Source organism: Pseudorca crassidens, chromosome 10 (genome assembly GCF_039906515.1).
Source record: "Pseudorca crassidens isolate mPseCra1 chromosome 10, mPseCra1.hap1, whole genome shotgun sequence".
In the NCBI taxonomy this organism is placed as follows: domain Eukaryota; kingdom Metazoa; phylum Chordata; class Mammalia; order Artiodactyla; family Delphinidae; genus Pseudorca; species Pseudorca crassidens.
This window is the reverse complement of record NC_090305.1, coordinates 94,707,483-94,726,744: the sequence shown is the minus strand read 5'-3', so window position 1 is coordinate 94,726,744 and position 19,262 is coordinate 94,707,483. Positions and strand designations below refer to the sequence as shown.

At 40.4% G+C, this 19,262-nt stretch overlaps 1 long non-coding RNA gene across 4 annotated transcripts in view; it reads left to right on the top strand.

Annotated features, from left to right (window-relative positions):
* LOC137232677 (uncharacterized) overlaps nucleotides 1–19,262 on the top strand; it is a 920,890-nt gene that overhangs the window by 833,194 nt on the left and 68,434 nt on the right. For 3 of the 4 annotated variants that reach the window (XR_010947135.1, XR_010947134.1, XR_010947132.1), the window contains one exon: nucleotides 11,460–11,615. This is a non-coding gene — a long non-coding RNA (uncharacterized lncRNA). The remainder of the gene's footprint in view (nucleotides 1–11,459; nucleotides 11,616–19,262) is intronic. The other variant, XR_010947133.1, reaches the window with a different exon arrangement.

Here is a 19,262-nt window from a genome sequence, read left to right as displayed (position 1 = left end):
TGTTTTCCTTTCAAGAAATATTTGAGCAAAGGCGCTATGCCAGGCACCAAGGTAGCTGCTGAGAACACAGCAGTAATTAGACAGATGTGAACTTTGCCCTCAAAGACCTGGGAGACAGAGTTAAAAATAAATAAACAAACAAAGAAATAAATGGAAGCAGACTAGTCAAATAATTATATCATAAGGATGTTAGGAAGGAAACAAAAAATCGGCCTAATATGAAACATAATTCATAGGATCTCTCTAAAAGCAATCAAGGTAGACCTCTCTGAGGAGGTGACATGCACACTGAATCCTGAAAGTTGAAATATTGGCCCTTGCCCCCTCCCCTACCCCAGCCTCAGGCTGGGGATAAAATGCTTGTCTTCTCTTTGCTCTGTCCCCATCCACATTCATTTTCCTGGTTCCATTGATCATACAGAGTGCATTTCCCAGCACTCGGTCATTCCAAAACCTGAGGCCAAGTTCTGTTCACCAAAGTACCTTGCCACTGCTATTGAAGTGACACCACTCAGTTTAAAAACGGGCTAATGATCTGAATAGACATTTCTCCGAAGAAGAGAAAAAAATGGTCACCAAACAGATGAAAGGATGCTCAACCTAATTAGCCATCAGGGAAATGCAAATCAACATCACAGTGAGATACCACTTGACACCCGCTAGGATGGCTATAATCAGAGAGATGTAAATACTAGCAAGGATGTGGAGAAATTGGAAGCCTCACACCCCCCCACTGGTGGGAATGCAAAATGGTGCAGCCAGTTTGGAAACAGTATGGCAGCTTCTCAAGAAGTTAAAAATAGCATTACCATATGACCCAGCATTTCCATTCCTAGGAACATACATAAGCGAAATGAAAACATATGTCCACACAAACATTGTACAGGAATGTTTGTAGCAGTTTATTCATTAATAGTCCCAAGGTGGTCACGACCCAAATGTCCATCAGCAAATGAGTAAATAAACAAACATGGTATATCTATACAATAGAATATTATTCTGCCACAAAAAGGAATGAATGCCTGAGTGGATGAGCCTTGAAAATATGATGCTAAGTAAAAGAAGTCAGTCACCAAAGATCACATCTTGTGCAGTTCCATTTACATGAAATTGCAGGATAGGCAAATCCAAAGAGACAGAAAGCAGACGAGTGGGTACCTAGGGTTGAGGAGAGGGGAGAGCTGGAGGATACCTGCTAAAGGGTCTTTTGGGGGTGATTAAAACAGTCTAAAATTGATAGTGGTGAACTGTGCACAACTCTGTAAATATGCTAAAAACCATTGGATTATACACTTTAACTGTGTGAATTACACAGTATGTGAAATCTATCTTAATAAAGCTATTATTTTAAAAAAAAAGTGATAGGAAATGGAGTCTTGAAATGGAGGGCGGGATACAAGTGTAGAAAAGGATTATTTTTCTCCACGACAACTCTTCACCTTTAAAGTCACCTCTTTCTGCCTTTGTCCAAGAGGAAATTGCTGTATACAACCGGGCTGTTATGGCAGTGATAGACGGTGACATCCTAGCTCTAACACTGAAAAACAATCTCCTTCCACACATGGAAAAAAATGGGCTCTTGGCTGACTCCACCCTAACATGATTTTTATTCCTCTTGCAAAAAAAAAAAAAAAAAAAAAAGCTAGGAGCAATCATTTTGTATACTCTAGAATCAGAAATCTATCATGAGTCGTGCCTAGACATGGGTCACAATACAGTGAGACATGGAAATGTTTCATTGATCCCTTCATTGAAATTGCATTTGTTTAACAACTGTATGAGAACTCTGTGTTTTGAGTGACAGAAACCCAACTCAAACCAGCTGCCTGAAGAAGTGGAGGGAATGAAATGTATTAGTATTTATACCTGGGGAGTCCAAGTGTGGATTTAGTTCTCAGCTGCGGGGATTCGGAGTGTGAATGCTCTCTGATGCTCTCTCTGTGTCGTGTCTCTCTTGTGTCTCTGAGAGCCCTGGCCTATGTGTTCCCAACTTGTGAGCCAAAACCGAGAGCAAGCTGTCTCTCTGCCTGATTTAGTCAGGTTTGAACATGGAATCTGATTGGTCTGACTTTGGCCACAGGTCTGTTCTTGAGCGAGTCACCATTTCCAGAGGGAAGTACACTGACTGGCCCAGGCTGGTCTACACACCCACTCCAGTCCCAGTGTTGGAAGAGGGGCACTGTGATTGACAGTCTCACAAAGAGCACCTGTACTGATGAAGGAGCTTCTCAAAAGGAAAGGGGGTTCTGTTACCAGAAGGGAGATGGGACTATACACTGAGCAGGTAAAACCACAGCCCACTGCAGTGCCCATCACGTGCAGAAGGCTTTACTGCCAAGCTGTGAGGCAGAATGAGGCAGAGCCACCCTCTGAGAGGGCTGCCCGGCCTGGACTCCAGTACCATCCACATGGGGCTGCCCCCTTGAAGGTGCAGGTGGCACATTCAAAGCGGCAGCCCCAGTCTCCACTATATTTCACGCTGTATCCTCCCTTTCCCTTTTGAAATCATGTATCATCACAGGAGAATGGCAGACGTTTGATGAACTGCAAACACCAATGAGGAACATCATCCATGCCGCCATCTGAGTATAAGTAAGTTAGGTGTCACAACACGCTCTATCACACATTTTATCACACAAGTTAGGTGTCACAATACACTCCATCACACATTTTATCACACAAGTTAGGTGTCACAATACACTCCATCACACATCTTAGATGGCACCATCAATTGAGAGGTTTAGGATTCCAAAAGCACTGATGATACATCTATACTCGTTGCAAATCGTTGTTTTATGCGGTTTGTCATACCAGCTGCCGTGTTGTATGAACTGCTCCTTTTTATCTTTGACCCAAAGATACTTCAATCAAAGATTCATTCTCCTATAAACAATGACTTGCCACCCTCCAAGACCGGCCAAGACTTGGAAAGTACATGTAAGAATAATTGCTTGAATCAGGTTTCTTTTGGTCCCCAAAATGCTTTGTCAATCTGGTTGAAGAGAGAAGTTCTTTGAAATACCTCTGAGATCCAGATGTGTAGGAAAATGGCAAGTGTTTCTACAAGTCAGACTTCAGTATCTAGATCTTATTAGCTAAATGTAGAGCTGTTCTGTTTTGTTTTTTTTTTAATGAACTCAGTGTCTTGATCATTAAATTGTCAAATATAGTACAGTGAGCCCAGCTGGTATCAGGAATCAAGGAAAAGAACCACATTATCGATGCATTGTGTGGTAGTAGGAGCCACAGAGGAAATATTTATTGAGATTCAAGTGTGTTTCCACCCTGTGCTCACAAAGAGACCTTATACAAATTAATTTGGGGAAGGAAAGGCCATTCTCTATTGTTCAACTATCTACAGGCCTCAGTGCCTTTGGTAGAAATGAGGAGACTTAGGAACACTGATCTCCATCATGGAGAACGTCTTACTACCATTAGTAACCAGAAGACTGAGACGGAAGTGTAGTTCAAGGAAGCTGCAAATGCACGGTGTCCGGGGCTGTTCTGGAAGATATGATGACCTCAAAGACATCCAGGCATGTCATGTCCCCAGATGTCATCTAGTTAAGGAAAAATGAGGCACCTAGAAACAACTCACTTCGAGGGAAATGGTGGGCTCGTTGGGGGAGACGCCACAATACATGTGAGGTTGATCCATCAGAGTAGAAAGTGATCCTTCTCCATGGGGACCCTCTAAAATTCCACTTGTAAACGGTCTTAACAAGACTCCAATCCTTAGATTCCTGAGGCAAAGAGAATTGGACTGTTGTTGTGTGGAATCTATGTGTAGGTCAGAGCCTTTCCTTTATAAAGCACTGTGGAATTATAAAACACTACCACAGGCAGGGTCGCATTTAATCCTGACTAAAACCCTGCAAACTAGTTTTTATCATCAATTTTGCAGGTAAAACTAAACCTACAGAGATAAAAACCATATACCAACCTAATAGCAAAACCAAGGGTGGCAGCATTATCATGTATTCGAAGTCCTCCGCCCCTTCCACTCATATCAACATTTATCTCTGGCTCCAGATTCTTTTTCTTCCTTATCTAGTCACCATTCTTCCTGCCACTTCTCTCTCTTCCCATTGCCTCTTCATTAGTTTGGACCACCGTCCCTACGTATCAGGATTAGAATATTGCCTATGTAGTGACCACCCTGTTTTCATCTTGCTCCCTTCATCTTTCACACAGCAACCAGAATTATCTGTCAAAAACCCAAATCTGATTAAAACCGTTATCTTGCCCTTTGGATCAAGTCTAATCTCCTTCAGGATCTAGACCTTGCAGATTTCTCTTACCTCCACCCGTATCCCATCCTCCACTCCAGTCACACTGAGCTACTTTCAGCCAATCCGTACTCACCATCATCTCCAGGGCTTTGCATGTGTTGTTCCCTGTGCTTGAAATGCTCACCTTCCATCACCCACTTTTCTGCCAACCTCTTTGATCTTCCATGGGCCCTTCCCCTTGGTATCCACTCCTCATTAAGGTGTTGCTTATGTTTTGTCTCAGTTTGGATGTTTCTTTAATTTTCCTCACCACTCCTTTTCTAGTATCCCATTGCATTTAACACTTCTGTGTCACTTATCACATTCTGTTGAACTTGGCTTTTGTATCATAAGTAAATCTTAGTTTCTATAATATATAAACACAAAAATGTTAATGGACATTAGAATACATGCTTTTTTTTGGCTTAAACCACAGTCTCTTGAACCTGACCAGTGCAGATATTCAACAAAGCAGCCTTCCACTTGGGATTCAGGAACCCGGGCTCCTTCCATCTTGTGGCTTTGCCATCTTCCACAGTCATTGCAGAAGAGAAAAAAGAGACTGAAGAAATTAGACCCAGTTCTTTTTTTATTTTTGGACCTAGTTCTTGACTTAGCTTGAAAATGACACACATCACATCATTCCCATTCTATCGTCAAGAAGTCATCATGCGGCTACACCTGGAAGCAAGAAGGATTGTGAGATATCCCTGACAGGGCCGCTGCTTCCTAGCAGCAATGCTACTTGTGGAAAAGGACCATATATCTTTGGTTAACTGACTATCAGTGCCATTCCTTATTTCTTTGTCTACCCTGATAACTTGAAAGTGGGAGTTGTGTCCCTCTGTCTATCCTCTAGACAATATTTGGGAAATTAATATATATATATGTGTATATATTTATAATATAGATCAGTAACTTTAATATTTTGTGGGTCACAGACACCACTGAGTATATGCATATAAATAGAGATAAAGTCATGTACATTTTCTCCAGAAAAAATGCAAATTCATAAAATTTTACCTATAATTTCATATCCTACATGTCACAAGATAGGTAAACTCATCACCTGTTCTCCGATAGAATGAAGGCGGGCCCAGGAGAAAATCAAGCCTGCTCCTAAAATCTATAGGAGGGTCCTTGGACTCCACGTTAAGAACTATGGTGTAGGACATATAGTGTATGTGAACAGGTTCTTTGCATCCTTGGTTGGTTGGTTCAAACACAGATTTTTATTCCTGGGAAATACCATATAAAGTGGCTATCTTGCCCTCATGATTAGGCACTCTCTCTTCTATGTTCCCACACCATTTTCTATGTCCCTGTATCAGTGCCCAGTGTATTTAGAAGCTGGTCTCCCATCTAAGTTGGTTCACTTCATCTTCATCACCTCAGAGCACCTAACACACAGTAGAGCACACTAAACATATCCTGAACAGTGAACTGGATCCGTTGAGCATCAACCCTCTACACCACATGTTCCAAGGAAAATCAGCTCAAGGTCTACCCTAGAGAGAAAACCCAGCACAGCCCAGGTAGTGACTGAAGGGAGAGTTACATTCCAGAATGACTCATTCCCAGCTAAAGGGGAAGGCAGGATCCATCTGGAAAACAGATGGAATGCTCCCTTTTAGCACACATAAATTAAATCTCATTATCTGCCAAAACAGAAAGTTAACATTGATTTTGTGGGGGTTTTTTTCCCTCTTAAAGAAAAAAATCCCTGTGTTTATGAACTAAAACTTCATGACAAATTTTTGTTCCATATTGTGATTATAGCACCTAATTTCCTAATTAAATATGCTAATTGTGAGTTACCTCACAACTACAAAGCACAGAAGTATAATTACGTAATAAAAAGCTTTTATGAAACTTTTGTGGGGAAGAGGGCTGGCTGAGGAGACAGCTGCTTAGCAAGAACAAGATTGGTGCTACCTAGGGGCCCCTTGTGTCTGAATTGCCCGTGGGTAACAATGACAAGTTGGCTCCTTGCTTGAATTTCTCAAGTTTTAAGTCTGAGAAAACCTCTTTCTGTAATGGAGGGCATGGCTACAAAGCCACTGTGTGGTGGGAAAGGAGAAACCTCTTCATGGAAAAAGGGGTTCTGCTCACTTCCAGGGTGAGACTGGAACAAGCCACAACTTTCTCTGTGGTGCTTCAGTACCATGGGGTTGTTCCCAGTGCCCCCTCCCCCCCACACACACACAACTTCCCCCATCATCATCTACCCACTAAGAGAGTCTTAATGACTCCAGTTTCCTAATCTTTTATGAAACACAATCACAAGCAATAAGAAGATTAGAGGGCGGTGTGGCCAAGATGGCAGAGTAGGAAGACCCTGAGCTCACGTCCTCCCAAGGACACATTAAAATTACAAGAAGCAGATCAGGGGCAAGTGGACAACTAGTAGAATGGACCTACATAATAAAGAACTGGGAAAAAAAAGAATAAGAATAGTGGAAGAAAAGCCCTTGAACTTAGGCTTAAGAGTGTTTGGTGATTTGGTATAAGTATAGGGAGGATGTTGGGGAAGTGTTGCTGGTCAGTATGAGTGGGGTTCCTTTAATGTTTCTCAGGAGGCACAAGTAAGGATTGGGGTTTCTTTTAAATACCCTACAGTGCCAAGACTGTGCTTCTTAGAATGCAACTTTGTGTAAATACTGGGCCATGTGAGGCCCACAGATATATTCAGGCTACACGTTATCATCTTACCCATATTCATTCCCCAAAAGCAAATATCTTGTATTTATTTCTCTGCTGTTTTTCTCCCCTACATAACTTACTCACCTTCAGCATATATATGTGTGTGTGTGTGTGTGTGTATATATATATATGGATGTATAAATTCTAGCTGCCTTTTTCTCTCTTTCATTGGTTGTCGTTTTTAAAATTTTTTATTTGCATACAATTTTATGGGTTACTTTCCATTTACAGTTACTACGAAATATTGGCTGTATTCTCCATGTTGTAGCATACGCCTTTGAGCCTGTCTTATACCCAATAGTTTCTACCTCTACTCCCCCAACCCTACACTGCCCCCTACCCCCAAAGGTAACCACTAGCTTGTCCTCTAAATATGCAACAAACTAGTGAATATAATAACAAAAATGAAGCAGATTCACATATATAGCTGCTTTTTAAAATAAATCATCATTATTATCACAATTATTACATCCACAAATATTTCCCAGTCCTGTAAGACCTCATATTCAAGCATCCCTTCCTTTTCTCTTGGCTCTTTCGGGTTTTTGGTTGGTTATTAATCCTCAGTTCACTGCCATCAAATCTATCAAGTGGGCCTTAATTTTTCTAATCAGCAGTCCAAAGTTTGAGGCAGGTAAACACTTAAGCTGAAGCATTCAGAAGAAATTGATAGAGAAAAGTTGAGGCTATGTCATATCAACTGACTGAGCTGCAGCCACTGTAAGGTCCCATAATTATGTTCCTGTTACACCCTACAAGATGCTACGTAATCCTCTCATCAAACTGTGCATTTGAAATATTATCCATGAGCAAAATTATCAGGTTAGATTGATTTTCCCATCCCATGTTACTTACATAATTGAAGCTATAGTCCAGCAGCCATAAATCAAGTCACATCATGTTGAAGTGGCTGAGTTCCTGGTGGGGTGTGGGAGAGACACTTTGATAGCACCCTGTCAAGATTTCGTTCCTGGTTCCTTTCTCCTGTGAGGTGAGAGACCAGCTAAGCCTCACGTTTCCCAAGCTGACTGGTGTGATAGCATAGTCTCATTTATTTACTGAGGGAACTCATAGGCACTAAAATTTATTTTTCCAGAGTGGAATACAGCAAAAATTTCCTGAACCCTCACATAACCAGTGGCATCCAGGGTAATACAGGGAGACCAAAAAGCCACCAACAGCCACCCAGGGCATATTTGGTGGCACAAGCTGACCAGAAACAATTTCTCCAGAGAAAACAGATAGGCTTATATCTAGAATATTCCACTACATATGTCAGAAAGAAAGATTTTGAAGTGAAAGTTATACATTATAAAGGAAAGTGTATACTCAGGAGAGCACATTACTTAGTTCATAGTAGGAGATCCATAACGATTGGTTAAATAAATATTTTTAAGTTAAAAGATGTTGATGGTTTAATTTTTCTTCAAACTTCGTGCTTATTTTGATAAATTCCATACACAATTCCATAAGTTTCATGAAAGGGGAGAAATGGGTTTTTTTAGATGCCATAATGTAGAAAATTCTCCTGGGTTTTGGTTCTTAAATTCATTTTTCAAAACTTTTTATTTTGAGATAATTTTAGACTTAGAAAAAAGTTGCAAAAATAATGCAGAGTTCCCACATTTTCAGCTTCCCCTTCTGTTAACCCCTTACATAACTGTAAAACACTGATCAAATCTAAGAAAGGAAACTTCTACACTGCTATTAATTAAACTGTGGAATTTATTTGGGTCTCACTAGTTTTCTACAACTGACCTTTTTCTGTTCCAGGATTCAGTTAGGATCCCAAATCACATTTAGTTGGCACGTTTCCTTAGTCTCCTTTTATCTGTGACAACTTCTTTTTCTTTCCTTGTCTTCATGACCTTGTCACTTTTGAACAGTACTGACAGTTGTTTTAGAGAAAGTCCCTCAATTTGTATTTGTCTGATGTTTCTTCACTATTAAATTGGGGATGTGCATTCTTGGAAGGGATACCACACAGGCGATGTGCTTCTTTCTGTATCAAATCAGGGGGTACGTGATCATCGATAGGTATTATGGGTGATGTTAACTTGGTCACTTGTCTAAGACAGTTTGCCAGATTTCTTAAATATAAAGTTACTTTTTTCCCTTTGCTATTGCTAAATACTTAGAGGAGATCCTTTGAAACTATGCAAATACTCTCTTCCTGCTTAAACTTTCACCCATGAATGTTAGCATCCATCAGGGTATCTTCCCAGAAGCAGCTGTTACTCTGGTGTGCCAAGGATGATTTTCTATTTCATTCCGCTTACATTTATTAATTGGAATTCTTCCGTACAGAAGAGTCATCGTTTCTCCCTGTTTTATTTGTTCATGCATCTATATCAGGGTGGGCTCATGGATATTTATTTTGTACTTTGGGTTATAATCTAAAACTGTCATTTATTTGACGCTCACGTTGGTCCAACTTTAGCCATTCAGAGCTCTTTCAGTATGTACCGTTTCGATATGCCCCATCCTTCTTGTTTTGTTTTGGTTTTTGAGCCCTTCCTCACTATCTGGCACTCCAAGATGCTCCAGATTCATCTTCTTTTTTCCCTGCCCCAGTCCTGGAATCAGCCAGTTCGCCAAAGAGCCCTTAGTTGCTTTTATTGGAGAATGGTGTTTAAAATGGTGATATTGAAGGGCCACAAATTCATCGTTTTTAACATTTATTTGCCAGGTCAGTGCTTCAGGAAGTCTCTGTTATGGACTGAATGTGTCCCCCCAAATTCATATGTTGAAATACTAACTCCCAGCGTGATGGTCTTAGGAGGTGGGGCCTCCGGATGGTACTGCAGTCTGAAAGTTTGTGTCTTCCCCAGGATTCGTATGTTGAAATCCTAATGCCATCGTGGTGGCATTAGGAGGTAGGGTTTTTGAGAGGTATTTAGCAGATGAGGGTGGATCCTCAAGAATGGGGATAGTGCTCTTATAAAGGAGACCCCAGAGAGCTCCCTCATCCCTTCTGCCAGGTGAGGACACAATGAAAAGGCTGTGAACCAGGGATAGGGCCCTCACCTGACACCAAAACTGCCAGCACCATGATTTTGGAATTCCCAGGCACCCAAACTGTGAGAAATAAATGTTTTTTGTTTAAGCCACCTAATCCATGGTGTTTTTGTTATAGCAGCCCAAACAGACTAAAACAGTCTCCCATCCCATCCACCCCCATTCCCCCCACAAAACATAAAACACAAACCCTCAGCCCTAAATATATCTAACACACTGACACATAATCGTGTTGACCAAGAGTAATATTTTTTTAAATTCGCAGTCATGGCATGGGCAACAACCAGTCACACTGAATACTAGCCTAAACCCTGGGGCAGGGTCCTGGACTTGCCCCCTGTGACAGGTATTTACAACCCTTTATTTCTAGGTCTTGAGGAGATACTGGGAAAGTGGAAAGTGTAAGGGGGACCCATAGGAGGAGCCACAGCAGCTTAGGGCCAAGGGACAGGCATGCAGGGGACTCAGCAGCAACAGTTTCCCACTGGTAGGATTGCTTCTGTAGTTTAAGTATTGGTAGCCATCGTGATACCATGATTTATAATGAGAAATATATATTTGGTCTTCATCCCCATTTCTGGCACAGAGCTCCTAAAACCATTGGAATTTCATAAGTTTGGAAGTGATAAAGATGTCTCTTCTTAGGTTATGAGTTGAGTTTTGGAACGCACCTGAGGAGGGGTGCTGGTTGGCAGGGGACACAACCATGTGATTAGAAGGTTTGAACTTTCAGTCCCACCCTCCCAACCTCCTACCCCCGGGAAGGGGAAAAGGGCTGGTGATTGAATCAATCGCCAACAGCCAATTAGTTAATCAGTCATGCATATGTAATGAAGCCTCCATAAAACCCCAAAAGGACAGGGTTCAGAGAGCTTCCAGGTTGGAGATTCTAGGAGAGCAGTGCCTTCAGAGGGCATGAAAGCTCCACGCCCTTTCCCCCTACCTAGCCCTATGCATTTCTTCCATTTGGCTGTTTCTGAGTTATACCTTTTTACAATAAACTAGTAATCTAGTAAGCAAAATGTTTCTCTGAGTTCTGTGAGTCACTCTAGCAAATGAATAAAATTCAGGGAGGGGGGCATTGGAACTTCAAATCTGTACCCAGTTGGTCAGAAGCACAGGTGACAACCTGAACTTGTGATTAGCATCTGAAGTGGGGAAAGGCAGTCTTGTAGGACTGAGCCCTTAACCTGTGGGATCTGATGCTGTCTCCAGGTAGTACATAGTGTCAGAATTGAGTGGAATTCGATAGGTATTATGGGTGGAATTGAGTGGGATTCAATGGGTGGAATTATATACATGATATAATCCATATGGATCACAGCATAGTGCCCAGCCCAGAGTACTGGCCCAGCAAACGTTAACACTTTACTGCTAGTGCTATTATTATAAATAATAATAATAAAGATAATAATGTTAGTCATTATTTGATCTATCATTGAGTTTACTTTTTTCTACCCTCCATAGAACGAGCAAACATTCCAGTATGTTCTCTGCCAAAGGGGAGGGACTCTGCAATTTTGTCAAGATGATGCTACGACAATGAGATGGAACATTCCACCTCCAGTTATTAGTTACCTGGCATATTTCACAAAACTGATCAACTTTGCATGGCATGGTAAGGTAATGAAATTTTGCTTTTTTTTGTCTTTACGAAGCCAGAAACGGTAATTGCATAGAAGAAATTTGATCTCTGTTTGCATGATTAGGTAGGATGTCAATTAGTCTTCATGCTATAAATATCTTGGGCACAGTTTTAAGGTTTGCACCACCTGTAATTATACTCATAGAGTACTGGAGGCAAAAATAATCTTAATGAAATTTTAGTTTGATAAACTCGTTGTGTACAAAAGAAAATTGAAAACCAGAAAAGTAAAGGGACTTTCCCAAGGTCACACAGCAGCATAATATGTTTACCTCAGGACCCCAGTGCTTTCTTTCAGACACAAAATACCATTCTGCACATAATTAATTAGCACCCACTGCTTAGAGGTGAAAATTGTGCCCTGATGACTCCAATGTTTAGCTGACTTGTGTTGTATACCATGTCTTTAAGCTGGCAGCATCTAAAGAGGTAAGCAGAGAAAGGTTCATAATGGTGATAACAGTATCCTTTCAGATTCCACAAATGTTAACTCATTTTATGGTCAATACATCCCTGTGATCACTGTACTGTAGATAAGAAAACTTAAGCTCTTGGATCTTGAATTTGGAACGATGCACTCCTCTTGTGGCAATCAAGGAAGACTTTGTGGAAGAGGTGGTGTTGCAGTGAGCTTGGGCTGTTATAACAGAATACCATAGACTGGGTGGTGTAAACAACAAACATTGATTTCTCACAGCACTGGAGGCTGAAAGCCCATGATCAGGGTGCCAACATGGTCGAGTTCTTGGTGAAGTCCCTCTTCCTGGTTTACAGATGCCCATCTTTTCATTCTGTCCTCACGTGGTAGAGAACAGAGAGGGAGGAAGCAAGCTCTTATTTTATTAAGGGCACTAATCCCATTCATGCGGGCTCCACCCTCATGACCTAATTACCTCCACAGGCCTACCTACTAATACCATCATATTAGATGTTAGAATTTCAACATATGAATTTTAGGGAGAATTCATTCATTCCATAACAGATGGCATTTAATCTGGGACTTGAAGCGTAACGTAGAATTTTACTCATGGAATCAGAAAAAAAGGGGAGACGTTCCAGGTAGAGGAAACAGGGTGAGCAAAAACTAGTGGTTTATCAGGGTATTAACAAAATCCCTCTTACGCCTCGATTTAATGTATTAAATACTACATGGGAGGTACCAAATGAAAAAGGTATTTTCATTGGTTGTAGAATTTCAAGGGCTTATCAAACAGTTAATGAGCAAAAATTGTGTACATTTTGTGGTTACAACTTTAACAAATAGGCAGAAGGGGAATTTGAATTTTATCTTCCAGTGTCCATAAAATAGCATCATGGTACTGTAATTATTAATATAATCATTAAAAAAAAACAGTTTAGTTAAATTTAAGAAAACCTAGACTCATGAAGGCATAGTGTCTTCATCAAAGCAGCTCTAGTCCAGACAAAGCGAGCCTTCTAAGTTGACTGTGATGCTTTGAAATAATTATAGTGTGTTCTGAAAAGCAATTATTATCAGCCGCCACTGCTTTCCACCACGAGTTCTAATTTAATTACATTTCCTCTGTTTAAAATGTGCTGTACTCTAAGGTACAGCAAAGGAAAAAGGAGTTTGTTACTAAAAAAAAATAATAAAGGTATTTTTTACACTGAAGGTAATTAGTCTTGGACATAACTGCTTCCAAGAGAGACACGGGATTTTGAACTCATTAATTTCAAGTGGTCATTGCTACAAAGGAATATTCATCTTCAGAGGTGGGGAAATAGTTATCTCCCAGGTGAAATGAGTATAGAAGGAAAGAGACAGAGCGTGTTCATCTAGTCACCCTACCAGCTGCTCAGTGCCTTCCAGGGATCTCTTTCAGCCAGGATTACTTATTCCAAGAAAAATGAAGCGTACAGATTTGTTTTATCGATTGTGAATATTTAACAATTGCATTTGGCTTCCAACTCCTGTTGATGAAACAACCATTTTGCACAACTTGTGAATTCACTTTTCCCATATATAATGCTGAGAACAAAAGTGGCTGTGCGCTTCCCTGGCAGAAAACCAAGCCATACTGACTTTTTACAGAAAAGTCTTTCCCCATCATTCTCACAGCACATGGCTTATCTGGTGGCACTAAAATTCCTCCTGTTTCTAAATTCGCCGTCTCCCTGCATGGTGGTGAAGAACCATTGCGTTTTGTGGGTGGAAAGAGTCCTTTTCATCACAGGCTCACCAATTTTATACAAACGACGTGACTGAGAGTTGTGCGCTTTAAATGGACTCCTCAGGTCACCAAGATGCTAGGCAGAGCAGAGACTAGATGCCAGGTCACCTGCCTTTCAATTCCATTGAGACAGGGAATATTCTATGGGAATGAAATTGGCATTTGACCTTGACCTGTAGAATGAAGTTAGTCTCCACCCTGCCCCACAGTTTTGTTTAACTGTGATTAGTCACTGCTTCTCAGAGTCTTCCTAACAGTGTTTCAGATCTGCCATGTGAACATTCCTTTAAGACAAATTTTAACTGCACATTTCTGGATCCTATGCCAGACCTATTCGATCAGAACATATCACGGTGAAGTTTTAAAATATTGCTCTTCCCCAATAGCTCTCAGTCTGGGTAGAGGAGCTTGATGTAAAATTCAAGGAACCTCTTTGGAAGCACACATACCAAGTATTCCCTTCATTACTACCCCTGGTAATATACCTAAGAATGGACTCTGAAAAAGAGTATCCCCCAATATGAAAACCATTGCTCTGAAGAACACCAGCAACAAAAATATACCAGGTTAAATATCCTGCAGTAGAATAAATGTGTTCTGTGTACTTATTTCTAGCTGCTTATAGTGAAAGACACAGATAGAATGATTAAAAACAAAGAAAAAGTAAAGAGCAAAATCAATGAAATAAAGATGTCTTGGGAGAGAAAAACCATACAGAAAATGGAGGTTAATGCAACTAAGACAGAGCACATAGCAACTTCTGAGCTTCCTGGCAACCAATGCAAAAAGGGAAATACAAAATGCTGCAGTGCTCTCATACTCTAACAGCAGTTCAAAGGAGTGTTGGGTTTTTCTAAGCATGAAATTCTGAGAGAATTTAACAAAATAACATTGAACATCACGGGAGCAATGTTTGTCCTTTTGCATGGTTGTTCTAGCACTTTCTGAGTATTGTGAGACAAAGCAATAGGACTCGGATCCCTATATATCCCTTGGTCTCATCTCATTGTGCATCATGGGGAAAAAAGAGAAGCTCCTGTAGAGATCCAGTCAGGGGAACTTTGCATTAGGTGCACTGCAATTCACCAGTGCCACAACCCCAAGAACACAGCCTTAAAGACTCAGACAACCAACCAATCATATACTTTAGAGAATATACTCAGACATCCAACCAATCATATACTTTGGAGAATATACTCAGACATCCAACCAATCATCATATACTTTGGAGAATTCTTGGAGAATATGAACTCCGGTTCACTGTAGGAGCTTACTGCAGCACCCCTTACGTTAACCATCCCCAATGTGTCAGTGTAAAAACCAAGCTGCTCTTCCCTTTGGCTGAAAATATTTCTCAGAACTTTTCTTGAGACTATAAAACAAAACTAAACAAAACAACTTATCTACAGGTCAGTTACTCTCCAGAGAGCCCTAAAGATAATTTTTTTGTTTATGTAAAGGGGAAAAAATTATTAAAAACAAAACCACATAAAGATGTTAAAAAAAAAAAAAAACCCACAAAATCTGGCCTACAGGTTTATCTGACTCCTTTTGAATGCTCTGATGAAACTCTAAACTATAGTAAGTTTGCCCTCCAAAGGAAGAGGCTATCAAAAGTAATGCAGATAGTCTATTTTAGCCATGTTTTCCTGAACAAGTAGATTAGGACTTATGTGATTTCGTTTTTCTCATAGTGAGGTGCTGTATATTTTTAACTCTTGTTTTTAAACATGTGGCCTATCACACCGAAAGATATTATCAGGCATATTGGTATATCATCTCCCAGGAGGAGGCGGCCTCAGACGCAGCAGACAGTTTTGTCTGAGCTGCCAAGTGCTCTGGAAGAGGAATGTCACCCCCTCACCAAGGGAATTTCACTCCGGACCGTGACTCATATTGCTAATTGTGTGCCTGATTCTCAGGTCATGCTTGAAATCATCCAATTCAAAGGGGAGCTCCTCAGAGATTATTTTTCTTTTGCAAATTTGACACTCAAATTAAAGAACGGAAGTTACAAGTCTCCAGGCCTCTCCTTTCTTTATCCATCCTTACGAAGACTTTACTCCTCTGCTGTTCCAACTCAGCCAGAGACGTCTGAGGTCCGATGTCAGTCTCAAAACACTGAAGATTTTTCTTCACTGGACATTTGTACCTGAAAGCTAGCCCTGAATTGTGTCCCTTCACTCAGGGGTGGACTGAACCAAGAATTGGTTGGCTGTCAGAACCTTTGGGGGTGGGAGAAGGTGGTATCAGCATAACGCTGAAGCTGAACACTAGAGCTTGAAGTCTAGTCTCCCCCCGCCCCCCACCTCATAGAATCACCTACTGCGCCACCCGTTGTCCCAGATATGAGCTGTGTACTCCTGGAGGACCCACATCACCTCTCAGAGACACAAAGCATTTCTAGGAAGGATTCTAATGACTCTTAGAGATGCCTGTCATTCTCCTCCTCTCCTAAAACAGTCGAAAGTTCTATTGGTGAGTATAAGATGGCTCCCCAAATCACACAAGAATATGCAGATTCTCAAGGAGGCTAAAAGCTGCCACGATGACACACCCCATAAAATCCTCCTGATGGGACCAAATATGGAATAACGGTAGCCTTGAGCATCCCCTGACTCCAGGGCTGGTGACAAGTAGAGAGGAGAGAGCCCATCTAAACACCCCCCCACCCCCCCACCCCACCCCCACCCCCGCTTCACCTCGGGCTGAAAACGCAACTTCTTACATTCGTTTTGAAATGCAAATAGGTTCTGTCTTATTTCTTCCTGAGACAGGCTTGAGTAAGAGGACAAAGGACTTTGTGACAACAGAACAGAAAAAGGGGAGTGGCACAGAAATCAGAGGCAGGGGTTGCCGAAGGAGAAACCTCATCTTTTCAGTATTTTTGCCCTAGGCCCCAGTTCAACTTAAAGGCAAAAAAAAATTTACTCTGAAGAGCTAAATATCATCCTCTTACTATACATTTTACTAAGGATTTCCAAGGACAATATTTTATTTAAGCTTCCTAATAATAAGGCTAGTCAATATTATTATCTTCTTTTTTACAAGAGGCCTAACACTTGCTTTATGGATGCAAAAAATACATAAATAAATCTCATCAGCCCAATATTACTTGGAAACATTAAATGTCTAACAGGATGGAAGAAAACTGAAATTCATTGCGATTAAGGGAGTGGAAGAAAAAGCTAAGACACTCAGAGAATAAGAAAAATTAGCATAAATGGGATAACCTCTGAGCACGTTCCAGCTCTCAGCATTCCAGGTTAACATTTCCCAAAGTGCTGTCCTGCAGACGCTCTGCCTCAGGTTCACAGGTATGCCGAGAACACAAGTGTTCCATGCTCGAACGTGTTTGGGAAACTAACAAAATAAACTAACAAAATTCTTCGCTGCAGGTCTTCCTAGGGTTATTAACGTGTATAAAATATTTCCTAAAGGTGGTGAGTAGGCATAATTAACCCACCACTTTTCAGGTTTTTGCAGGCCTCTTCCTTGCTGATTTTTACATCAGGAATCCAAGATCTTTGGTTCTATAGCGACTTCCATATAGTTGATGAAGTAACTCAAAACACTAACCCTGGGTTGTTGCATCCTTGCTACTCTCTGCTCTGAAGGACTGTGGATAAGTGAATCCTGTAAATAATGAAGGAAAAAAAGAAGAGGCAGTCACAAATACATTGGATCAGTCAGTGTTCACACCCATCCCTAAGAATCCAACTTCAGTCTGATTCAAGGGCTTTGTGAGCTCATATTCAAAACGAAAGGAGAATCTATGTTCTGCATCAGCCAGTGATATTTGGGTCTGAGGCATCATCATTGGTTCTTTATGGTAAAAGGCAGTTTCCAGTGATTTCTAAATCAGTCGGTATTTTAAATCTTCTTCCCTCCGACCCACTCCACACAGAAAGAACAGAAAACTTAAACTGAATGATCACGAAAAACAAAGGTCTGAAGTTTATTATATACACACAGATGCGATTTTAAGAATCTGCTCTATGGGCCTCCCAGGCTTTATTCTTGGAGTAACTAGCTTCCCTTAAGTCACTGAGAGTCAGCTCTCAAAACCAAACATGGAACGCCAAGGCTTTTCTGCCAGGAAGGCACCAGAGTGGTATGAAGTATTAATCAAGCCAGGTGGGAAGGGGTGAGTGAGATCTCTTTATATTTCTAGGTGAGCTTCAGTGATGGTCATCAATATAGTGTTACTGAGCAAAATTATATCAGGCAGACCAAATGGAATAATCCCTTAAACAAGAAATTGTTTGCAGGTGCAAACAAGCATGAAATAGAATTCTGCTAATGAGTGTCTATTACTAGCTAAACACATAATCAAATTATTTAGGCTCAACTCATGACACTGAGAAATCAATTATTTATCATAAATCTGGGGCTGTGTATTGACCATCTTGGTATGTGTCTAACCTGGTCTGTAATGAATAAATGTTTTGATTTCAAGAGTGTGTTGTCATTAGCACATAGGTACTAAAAAAATCGAAAACAGTTGAAAAGCTCTGAAGTAATGAAAAATCAAAATGGCTAAAAAGTTTTCCTTCAAGGTCTTTTAAATGCAAGAAGTATATGAGGGTAAAAATTAAATTTCTTCTTTTTAAGAAGTGGTCCTGAAACAGTTGGCTATCCATGTTCAAAAAAATAATCCTGAACCCAGATTAGCTAAACTTAATAAAAATTTAACACAAAATGGATCATAGATCCAAATGTGATACCTAAAACTACAAAATTTGTAGAAGAAAACCTTTGTGACCCTGGGTTTAGTAAAGATTTCTTAAGACACAAAAAGCATGGTTCATAAAAGAAAAAGAGTGATAAATTGGATGTCATTAAAATTAAAATCTTATTTTCAACAATACTGTTAAAGTGAAAATAAAAGCCATAGGCCAAAGGAAAGTATCTGCAAAATTCTGATCTGATAAAAGACTACAGTCAAGAATGTATAAAGAATTCTCCCTCTATAATAAGAAAGTAAACAACCCAATTTTTTAAATAGGCAAAAATTTGAACAAACATTTTACCGAAGAAGACATATGGTGGCAAAGAAATACATGAAAAGATGTTCAACGTTATTAGTCATTAGGGAAATGCAATTTAAAACCATAATGCACAATGATTATACAACCATTAGAATGACTTAATTTTTTTAATTGACAATATTATATGCCTATGAGGTTGCAAACCATGGTTGGCAGAATAATGCTGCCCACCTACCCAGCCCCCAAAGAAGTCCACGTCCTACCGCCCCCACACCTGTGAATATGTAATGTTACATGGCAAGGGGCAATTTTGATGGCAAATCAAAATAAATTTGTTAATCAGTTGACTTTAAAGTAAAGAGATTATCCTGGACTAGCCAGTGTAGTCACAAGGATCCTTTAAATGTGGAAAATGAAGGCGAAGCATCTGTCAGAGTGAAGC